Genomic DNA, 10,992 nt, shown 5'->3' with positions numbered 1-10,992 from the left:
AGAGAAAGTTCAAGGACAACCAGAGCAAACTGAGACAAAGACTCAAACTAACAAAATGTCACCTGAGCCTCATTATGTGAGAGAAGTCTGCAGAACTGGATGGAGGATGAAAAGATATGACTCCAAGAAGGTCTGCTGCAGTGACCAATATCTACTAACCATGCTCCCCTTACACACATAGACACAGATACACAGATACACACAGATACACACAGAGAAACAGACACACGGGAAAACACACACAGATCAATACACACACACACACACACACACACAGAGATACAACCCAAAATAAAGAAGGAATGTAAATAGATTTGTTTGTAATTAGTCCACCCAGGCAAATGGTACATATAGTCCTAGGTAGTTTATGGAGAGATGAATTGACAGCACACGGTGGACATGTAGAGAAATTAAATCTTTATTAAAATAGTGAAAACCATGATGAAGCATTACAAGACAGGATGCAAGCAAGAGAGATTAAAAAGGGGTACAAATCTTCAGAGTCATAGATTCGGAGTGATGACTGGATTGGCTCTGTGGAAGACTAGTCTACTGAAGGGTGAGCTGCCTTCTAAGTTCATCAGCACACCGAAGCTAGAGGTGTTGCTGGTGCAGCTTGCTAACCTGAGGTGCAGTCCCGATGCCAGGCAGTGCCTGAGTGCTCAGCAGAAGGAAAGAATGGCAGTTCAAAGCCAAGGAGAGGAGCCCAGGCTTTCCAGTGCCTAGAAAGGGCTGTGCAGCTGAGGCGCTGGCCTACTAGCATGCACGAGGACTGGAGCCTGACCCCAGGAACAGCCAGTCAATGTGTTGTGGTGGTCTGTGCCACACAAGGGCAGTTCACACTCGCTTGGCATAAGGGGCCCTGTCCAAAAGGGGAGGAGGGTGTCTGTAGGATATCCAAGCTCCACTTGCTGCTTGAACTCTAAGAGTCAGTTGTTTCTCAGATAATACACATCTCCTAAAGGGCAGGTGGAAGGGCCCACATCAGGGAAAGCTTTCAACAGTCCAAGTGCCCCAGTGAGTCTTCCCAGGTGTTTTTCACAGTCTGGTCTTTTGTCATTGACTGGGGAGACTCCAGGCTCTGAGGTTGAGTTCCTCTGGAGAAGCAGATGGTTGGATGGATGATCTCTGTAGACTCAAGGCCAGGCTGCTGGTCCCTGTGGCATTCTGTGCTTAGGCCAGGATGCTTCTTGGAACCTGGGAAGGGCTGGGAGATGCGGAGTCACCTGGTCTCTGCACCAGTCGGCTGGCCTGGGTCTTCCGAGAGGAGAGGAGGTGGGCACTGGTCTAGGGTGAGCAGTGCAGGAATCTCCTTGAGGCCAGGTGTATCTGCACAGGTTATCCTGGGCAGTCAAGATGGAATTGACTGTGTGACGTGCCCAGTGCAGCGCTGCTCCTGCATGAGACAGTTGCCAAGTGAGCCAGGCACGCTGTGACACAGTGGGCTCCTTGCTGCTCGAGGGCACACTGAGAAAAGCACCTCCGGGGGCTTTCAGGTCATCCAGGGCCACCTGCAAGGCACCCATGTTGGTGAAGACTCTGGACATCAGTGGCGAAAACGTTGAGAATGAGCTGGCTTCAGGAGGAGAAGGCTGTCTGTGCCTCTTGGCAGACTGGTGTGGAGCATCATGGCTGTCTCCAGAGTGACTGCGCTTCAGAGTCCTCCTCACAGGAGATCTTGGCTGGGGCCTTGGATCCTTTCCATGCAGTTTTGTGTGCAAGGAATCTGTGGGACAGACCGTGGGCCTTACTCATTTTGCACACTGATTTCATTTCACTCAGAAGCCATCCCTGTCCTAAACCTCTCCCCAGAGGGTCACTACTCACATCCTGTGGAAATGCAGGCCACATCCACCACACCCTCCCCTCAGCCCTTTGGGACCTGAAGCCCCATCTGGCTCATCAGTCAGCACCAGCTCTGACCTCTCCAGGGTTTACTTAGCTCCCAGGGCTCTTGGGCCCTGAGCCCTGCTTCCTTCCTCAAACCCAGACCTACCTCTTCTCTGGGTGGATCCAGGCTTGTCCCTTCTCCTCTCTCTGGAGGGAGATGGTCTGGCCCTCCTCTTCTCTTCCAGCCTGCTGCTTCTCTTGAGGAGCCCGCAGGAGGAGACAGCCCAGCTTTGCCCAGATAGCTTCTGCCTGGGGACCTTAGCCTCCCGACTTGTTCCACAGGTGTTCTCTGTGGAGAGAAGAGGTGATTGGTGACAGGTCCCCAACCTTTCTCAGGAAACCCTGAGATCAGGCCGCATAAGGCCAAGCTCCTGGCATGCCTTGAAATCCCATGCAGTCCTCCACTAGTTTCCTATTCTCCATCCCCTCTTTGGCCAAGGCCTACACATGCTTGGCCCTACTTTGGATGTTCCCAATCTGCCTCAGCAAACACTCCAAAACACAGTCCCAAGGATACTAGGCTGACACAGCCCTTGGCAAAGTGCACAAGAGCACACGTGCTTGCGCATGCACACACACACACACACACTCACACATGCATGCATGCTTACCACACAAATTTTGTTTAATATTGTGCAGGGAGGGCATAGAGAGTGCTTCCAGCCACCTTCCTCTCCTTCCCCAAACCCATCAGAAGTTCAAAGATCAAAATCCTACCTTTGTCCATGGGTGAGGACTTGGATCTCCTGCCATTGTTTCCCCCACTCTCCAAGGGCCTTTTCTCTTCCTGCTTCTGGTCTAGGGGCTGCTTTCTCTTGGAAGGAGCCTGGATGGGCATCTCTAATTTCAAATGGGCAGGCTTCTCAACCTGAGTTTCACTCATGTCTGCTTCCTGCACCATGCTTCTTCCTTTTCCTTTGCTTGGAGGTCACTGGCAAATGGTCCTCATGGTGCAACTGACTGGCTTTAAATAGAGCCCTGAAACCCCGCCCCCGCCCCACCCAGATGGGAGCTTTTGCCACGCCCTCAACAGAACACACTCACAGGAAAGGGAGGGCAGGGCCGCTAAATTCAATCAAATTCTCAAGGAAGAATTGTATGTTCTTTCTTGAGGCTGACCACCCCTTCTCTACTAAATTGGGAGGGTTTGAAGCTGAAGACCGCATTTACCTTTGTTCCCTAGTGTGGGTTATAAACATTACACAACAAACAACAATGCTTTTTGGTCCTATGATCCTGTGCTTTTCACTTACATTGTATTTCTCTCTCCCCCTCCTTGTCTCTCTTTCAGTGTGTAGATGTGGGTGTGAGTGGGTGGGTTGGTAGGTGGGAGAGTGCATGCATGGTTGAGTGGCTGCCCCTGTGTGTGTGGCATCACTACCTCCCTGTGAATGTATGTTTTCTTGTGTAACCTGTGAGTGTGTGTGTTTCCATTTCCGTGTTTCTCTGTTTGTGTGTGTGTGTGTGTGTGTGTGTGTGTGTGTGTGTGTGTGTGTATGTGTGTGTATGTGTGTGTGTGTGTGTGTGTGTGTGTGTGTGTGTGTGTACATATCTCAGATTTTCCAGGGCCCCTTCTGAGTTTTCCTAGGAACTTTGACAATGCCTACTGACAGGACTAGATTTCCCAAAAAGGCTTTTGACCTGTAAGCAGTATAGAGACAGCCTGTGATCAATTATGGGGACTGTAAATGTTGCAATGAATGCATTTCTTCATTGGGATACAGCTACAAGCCCACAGGTGACAGGGAGTAGAAGGTGGTAGTTTGAGTAAGAATAGCCCTTGTAGGGTCATAGATTTGAATGCCTAGTTTTCTGGGGACACTATTGCTCGAAAAGGATTTAAGATGTGACTTGGTCTTAGAGTAGGTTTACCTATGCTAGGGAAAATGCGGCAGTTGGATCCAGTTGCTCAGTTTTGTGGTTGCAAAACCCCAAACCAGACAGACCCAGGGACTCTCCCTCTCACTGATGCCCAGGGATCCAGGTATAGAATGCTCAGCTACTTAGGAGTACTCTGCCCCATGTCAGTCTGTCTGCCACCATGCTTCAAGCCCAGATGACAATGAACTGAACATCTCAAAGTGTAAGCAAGCTGCTATCAAATGCTTGCTTTTACAAAAGGTGTCCTGCTCAGGGATCCCTTCACAGCAATAGAACACTGAGATGCTGCCTGAGAAAGGAGGGAAGGAAGAAAGCAAGGTATGAAGATAAAAGGGAAGAAGGGAAGAAAAGATGGAAAAAAGGAAGGAAGGAAGAAAAGAAGAGGAGGAAGGGAGGGAGGGAGGGAGGGAGGGAGGGAGGGAGGGAGGGAGGGAGAAAGGAATGAAGGGACAAAGGAAGGAAAGAAGGAAGGAAGGAAGGAAGGAAGGAAGGAAGGAAGGAAGAAAGGAAGGAATAGTGGTAGTTCCAGTTAATCAGTTTTGTTGTCACAGGATTTTAATCTCAGCACCTGGGAGTCAAGTATAGCAGATTTATCTGATAAGAGGCCAGCCTGATCTACAGAGAAAGTTCAAGGACAACCAGAGCAAACTGAGACAAAGACTCAAACTAACAAAATGTCACCTGAGCCTCATTATGTGAGAGAAGTCTGCAGAACTGGATGGAGGATGAAAAGATATGACTCCAAGAAGGTCTGCTGCAGTGACCAATATCTACTAACCATGCTCCCCTTACACACATAGACACAGATACACAGATACACACAGATACACACAGAGAAACAGACACACGGGAAAACACACACAGATCAATACACACACACACACACACACAGAGATACAACCCAAAATAAAGAAGGAATGTAAATAGATTTGTTTGTAATTAGTCCACCCAGGCAAATGGTGCATATAGTCCTAGGTAGTTTATGGAGAGATGAATTGACAGCACACGGTGGACATGTAGAGAAATTAAATCTTTATTAAAATAGTGAAAACCATGATGAAGCATTACAAGACAGGATGCAAGCAAGAGAGATTAAAAAGGGGTACAAATCTTCAGAGTCATAGATTCGGAGTGATGACTGGATTGGCTCTGTGGAAGACTAGTCTACTGAAGGGTGAGCTGCCTTCTAAGTTCATCAGCACACCGAAGCTAGAGGTGTTGCTGGTGCAGCTTGCTAACCTGAGGTGCAGTCCCGATGCCAGGCAGTGCCTGAGTGCTCAGCAGAAGGAAAGAATGGCAGTTCAAAGCCAAGGAGAGGAGCCCAGGCTTTCCAGTGCCTAGAAAGGGCTGTGCAGCTGAGGCGCTGGCCTACTAGCATGCACGAGGACTGGAGCCTGACCCCAGGAACAGCCAGTCAATGTGTTGTGGTGGTCTGTGCCACACAAGGGCAGTTCACACTCGCTTGGCATAAGGGGCCCTGTCCAAAAGGGGAGGAGGGTGTCTGTAGGATATCCAAGCTCCACTTGCTGCTTGAACTCTAAGAGTCAGTTGTTTCTCAGATAATACACATCTCCTAAAGGGCAGGTGGAAGGGCCCACATCAGGGAAAGCTTTCAACAGTCCAAGTGCCCCAGTGAGTCTTCCCAGGTGTTTTTCACAGTCTGGTCTTTTGTCATTGACTGGGGAGACTCCAGGCTCTGAGGTTGAGTTCCTCTGGAGAAGCAGATGGTTGGATGGATGATCTCTGTAGACTCAAGGCCAGGCTGCTGGTCCCTGTGGCATTCTGTGCTTAGGCCAGGATGCTTCTTGGAACCTGGGAAGGGCTGGGAGATGCGGAGTCACCTGGTCTCTGCACCAGTCGGCTGGCCTGGGTCTTCCGAGAGGAGAGGAGGTGGGCACTGGTCTAGGGTGAGCAGTGCAGGAATCTCCTTGAGGCCAGGTGTATCTGCACAGGTTATCCTGGGCAGTCAAGATGGAATTGACTGTGTGACGTGCCCAGTGCAGCGCTGCTCCTGCATGAGACAGTTGCCAAGTGAGCCAGGCACGCTGTGACACAGTGGGCTCCTTGCTGCTCGAGGGCACACTGAGAAAAGCACCTCCGGGGGCTTTCAGGTCATCCAGGGCCACCTGCAAGGCACCCATGTTGGTGAAGACTCTGGACATCAGTGGCGAAAACGTTGAGAATGAGCTGGCTTCAGGAGGAGAAGGCTGTCTGTGCCTCTTGGCAGACTGGTGTGGAGCATCATGGCTGTCTCCAGAGTGACTGCGCTTCAGAGTCCTCCTCACAGGAGATCTTGGCTGGGGCCTTGGATCCTTTCCATGCAGTTTTGTGTGCAAGGAATCTGTGGGACAGACCGTGGGCCTTACTCATTTTGCACACTGATTTCATTTCACTCAGAAGCCATCCCTGTCCTAAACCTCTCCCCAGAGGGTCACTACTCACATCCTGTGGAAATGCAGGCCACATCCACCACACCCTCCCCTCAGCCCTTTGGGACCTGAAGCCCCATCTGGCTCATCAGTCAGCACCAGCTCTGACCTCTCCAGGGTTTACTTAGCTCCCAGGGCTCTTGGGCCCTGAGCCCTGCTTCCTTCCTCAAACCCAGACCTACCTCTTCTCTGGGTGGATCCAGGCTTGTCCCTTCTCCTCTCTCTGGAGGGAGATGGTCTGGCCCTCCTCTTCTCTTCCAGCCTGCTGCTTCTCTTGAGGAGCCCGCAGGAGGAGACAGCCCAGCTTTGCCCAGATAGCTTCTGCCTGGGGACCTTAGCCTCCCGACTTGTTCCACAGGTGTTCTCTGTGGAGAGAAGAGGTGATTGGTGACAGGTCCCCAACCTTTCTCAGGAAACCCTGAGATCAGGCCGCATAAGGCCAAGCTCCTGACATGCCTTGAAATCCCATGCAGTCCTCCACTAGTTTCCTATTCTCCATCCCCTCTTTGGCCAAGGCCTACACATGCTTGGCCCTACTTTGGATGTTCCCAATCTGCCTCAGCAAACACTCCAAAACACAGTCCCAAGGATACTAGGCTGACACAGCTCTTGGCAAAGTGCACAAGAGCACACGTGCTTGTGCATGCACACACACACGCGCGCGCGCGCGCGCACACACACACACACACACACACACACACACATGCATGCGCGCTTACCACACAAATTTTGTTTAATATTGTGCAGGGAGGGCATGGAGTGTGCTTCTGGCCTTCTTCCTCTCCTTCCCCAAACCCATCAGAAGTTCAAAGATCAAAATCCTACCTTTGTCCATGGGTGAGGACTTGGATCTCCTGCCATTGTTTCCCCCACTCTCCGAGGGCCTTTTCTCTTCCTGCTTCTGGTCTAGGGGCTGCTTTCTCTTGGAAGGAGCCTGGATGGGCATCTCTAATTTCAAATGGGCAGGCTTCTCAACCTGAGTTTCACTCGTGTCTGCTCTCTGCACCATGCTTCTTCCTTTTCCTTTGCTTGGAGATCACTGGCAAATGGTCCTCATGGTGCAACTGACTGGCTTTAAATAGAGCCCTGAAACCCCGCCCCCGCCCCACCCAGATGGGAGCTTTTGCCACGCCCTCAACAGAACACACTCACAGGAAAGGGAGGGCAGGGCCGCTAAATTCAATCAAATTCTCAAGGAAGAATTGTATGTTCTTTCTTTAGGCTGACCACCCCTTCTCTACTAAATTGGGAGGGTTTGAAGCTGAAGACCGCATTTACCTTTGTTCCCTAGTGTGGGTTATAAACATTACACAACAAACAACAATGCTTTTTGGTCCTATGATCCTGTGCTTTTCACTTACATTGTATTTCTCTCTCCCCCTCCTTGTCTCTCTTTCAGTGTGTAGATGTGGGTGTGAGTGGGTGGGTTGGTAGGTGGGAGAGTGCATGCATGGTTGAGTGGTTGCCAATGTGTGTGTGGCATCACTACCTCCCTGTGAATGTATGTTTTCTTGTGTAACCTGTGAGTGTGTGTGTTTCCGTTTCCGTGTTTCTCTGTTTGTGTGTGTGTGTGTGTGTGTGTGTGTGTATGTGTGTTTGTGTGTGTGTGTGTATGTGTGTGTGTGTGTGTGTGTGTGTGTGTGTGTACATATCTCAGATTTTCCAGGGCCCCTTCTGAGTTTTCCTAGGAACTTTGACAATGCCTACTGACAGGACTAGATTTCCCAAAAAGGCTTTTGACCTGTAAGCAGTATAGAGATAGCCTGTGATCAATTATGGGGACTGTAAATGTTGCAATGAATGCATTTCTTCATTGGGATACAGCTACAAGCCCACAGGTGACAGGGAGTAGAAGGTGGTAGTTTGAGTAAGAATAGCCCTTGTAGGGTCATAGATTTGAATGCCTAGTTTTCTGGGGACACTATTGCTCGAAAAGGATTTAAGATGTGACTTGGTCTTAGAGTAGGTTTACCTATGCTAGGGAAAATGCGGCAGTTGGATCCAGTTGCTCAGTTTTGTGGTTGCAAAACCCCAAACCAGACAGACCCAGGGACTCTCCCTCTCACTGATGCCCAGGGATCCAGGTATAGAATGCTCAGCTACTTAGGAGTACTCTGCCCCATGTCAGTCTGTCTGCCACCATGCTTCAAGCCCAGATGACAATGAACTGAACATCTCAAAGTGTAAGCAAGCTGCTATCAAATGCTTGCTTTTACAAAAGGTGTCCTGCTCAGGGATCCCTTCACAGCAATAGAACACTGAGATGCTGCCTGAGAAAGGAGGGAAGAAAGAAAGCAAGGTATGAAGTTAAAAGGGAAGAAGGGAAGAAAAGATGGAAAAAAGGAAGGAAGGAAGAAAAGAAGAGGAGGAAGGGAGGGAGGGAGGGAGGGAGGGAGGGAGGGAGGGAGGGAGGGAGAAAGGAATGAAGGGACAAAGGAAGGAAAGAAGGAAGGAAGGAAGGAAGGAAGGAAGGAAGGAAGGAAGGAAGGAAGAAAGAAAGGAAGGAAGGAATAGTGGTAGTTCCAGTTAATCAGTTTTGTTGTCACAGGATTTTAATCTCAGCACCTGGGAATCAAGAACAGCAGATTTATCTGATAAGAGGCCAGCCTGATCTACTGAGAAAGTTTAAGGACAACCAGAGCAAACTGAGACAAAGACTCAAACTAACAAATTGTCACGTGAGCCTCATTACCTGAGATATGCCTGCAGAACTTGATGTAGGTTCAAAAGTTATGACTCTAAGGTCAGCAGTGAACCCCATCTACTAATCATGCTTTCCTTACACACACACACACACACACACACACACACACACACTCACACATACACTCACACACTCACACACAGAAAGGATTAAGCAAGAAAAGTAATTAGTTTTTCTTTCAATTAATCCACACAGGTACATAGTGTATATAATCCTAGATAATTTGCAGAGATTCCCATTGATGGCACCCAACTGACAGAAAAATTAAATCTTTAATAAAATAGTGAAAAGTTATGATGATTCTTTTGTTCTTTTCATGACTTGCCTGTGGACTCATTTAAAAAAATTTCTGAGGATTTTAAAAATATTTTTTTTTATCCTGCAAGCCATGGAGAACTAGATTACTACCAACTAGAGAATACCCTCCCTTCTTGAGAGCTTCACAGTGCAAGCAGACACTGTGGAGTTTACTGGAGAAAAAGAACAACTAGAATTCTTATCCAGCATTGGATCTTGCATGCTTCAATACTAATAAAATGTGCACAGTTGTTCAATAGGAATAACTGCTATAGGTAACTAACCTCTCTATTTTCAGATATGATGCCTAAATTATTGATGTGAGTATCTTTGGTGGTACTAAAGTTGTTTTTTCTTTTTTATTTTTTTTATATTTTATTTACATTTCAGATGCCATCCCCTTTCCCCATTTCCCCTTCCTAGAAAACCCCTATCCCATACCCCCATATCCTTTTTGCTTTTATACATTTTTTAAAAATGTTAATCAAAGGCTTTATAAGTTTGGTAATCCTCAATCAGAAGTGTAACCCAATACCCAACTTAGATATATAAACTATCTTTGACTGGTGGAGACATGTGAACATCTGCCTCCATGCCCCCCCCCTCTCTTTCTCTGTCTTTCTCTCTCTCATCACCTAGCTTTACCCTTCCTGTTAAAATAAAACTTTTCTCTCAAAATGCAATTAGAGCATTGTTATTCCTAATTGTACCAGTGAGGTACAAGATAGTCCTAATACCCAGTCCATCATTTTGTTGACTAACCAGAACCTCTGTCATCTGTCCTAACAAAAGCACTTAGTTCTTAACTTGACTTTTTTCTTGGCTTTAGAATGAATGTCAGCTGAAAACCATCCACTCAGATCTTTTCTCTCAAAGTAAATAGCCAGGACTGGCTATGAGACTATAGATCTTAAACCCCATCCGAAATCCAGAATGACTGAGTTAACAAATTATGGGAAGCACTAAGCATAGCTTCTAAAACTTAGCCAATTTATAGAGACCACTGAACACCTGGAAAGCCCCTATACTTTAGGAGATAGAAAACCTAAAAAAAAAGATCAGGAGTCATAGACACAAGTATCACCAACAGAATACAAGAGATAGAAGAGAGAATCTCATGTGCAGAAGATACCATGGAAAACATTGACACAACTGTCAAAGAAAATGCAAAATACAAAAAGTTACTACCCAAAATATACAGGAAATCCAAGACACAATGAGAAGGCCAAGCCTAAGGATAATAGGTATAGATGAAGATAAAGACTCCCAACTTGAAGGGCCAGTAAATATCTTCAACAAAATTATAGAGGAAAACTTCCCTAAACTAAAGAAAGAGATGTCCTTAAATATACAGGAAGCCTACAGAACCCCAAATAGACTAGACCAAAAAAGAAACACTTCCTGTCACATAATAATCAAAACATCAAATATACAAAACAAAGAGAAGATACTAAAAGCAGTAAGGGAAAAAGGCAAAGTAACAATATAAAGGCAGACCTATAAGAATTACACCAGACTTCTCACCAGAGACCATAAAAGACAGAAGATCCTGGACCGATATCATACAGACCCTAAGAGAACACAAATGCCAGCCCAGACAACTATACCCAGCAAAACTGTCAATCATTATTGATGGAGAAACCAAAATATTCCATGACAAATCCAAATTTACACAGTATCTCAACACAAATCCAGCTCTTCAAATTGGTGGAAAACTCCAACACAAGGAGGGAAACTACAACCTAGAAAGAACAAGAAAGTAATCTTCCAAAAACCGTAAAAGAAGGTAGC

At 47.3% G+C, this 10,992-nt stretch overlaps 2 pseudogenes; both read right to left on the bottom strand.

The window, feature by feature from the left end:
- Positions 1-462: 462 nt before the first annotated feature.
- LOC117708753 (uncharacterized) lies at positions 463-2,791 on the bottom strand (annotated as a pseudogene).
- Positions 2,792-4,848: 2,057 nt separating this feature from the next.
- Positions 4,849-7,209, bottom strand: LOC117708752 (uncharacterized; annotated as a pseudogene).
- Between the last annotated feature and the right edge of the window lie 3,783 nt (positions 7,210-10,992).

Source organism: Arvicanthis niloticus, chromosome 5 (assembly GCF_011762505.2).
Source record: "Arvicanthis niloticus isolate mArvNil1 chromosome 5, mArvNil1.pat.X, whole genome shotgun sequence".
In the NCBI taxonomy this organism is placed as follows: Eukaryota; Metazoa; Chordata; class Mammalia; order Rodentia; family Muridae; genus Arvicanthis; species Arvicanthis niloticus.
The sequence above is the reverse complement of the archived record's forward strand: the minus strand, read 5'-3'. Positions and strand labels throughout refer to the sequence as shown.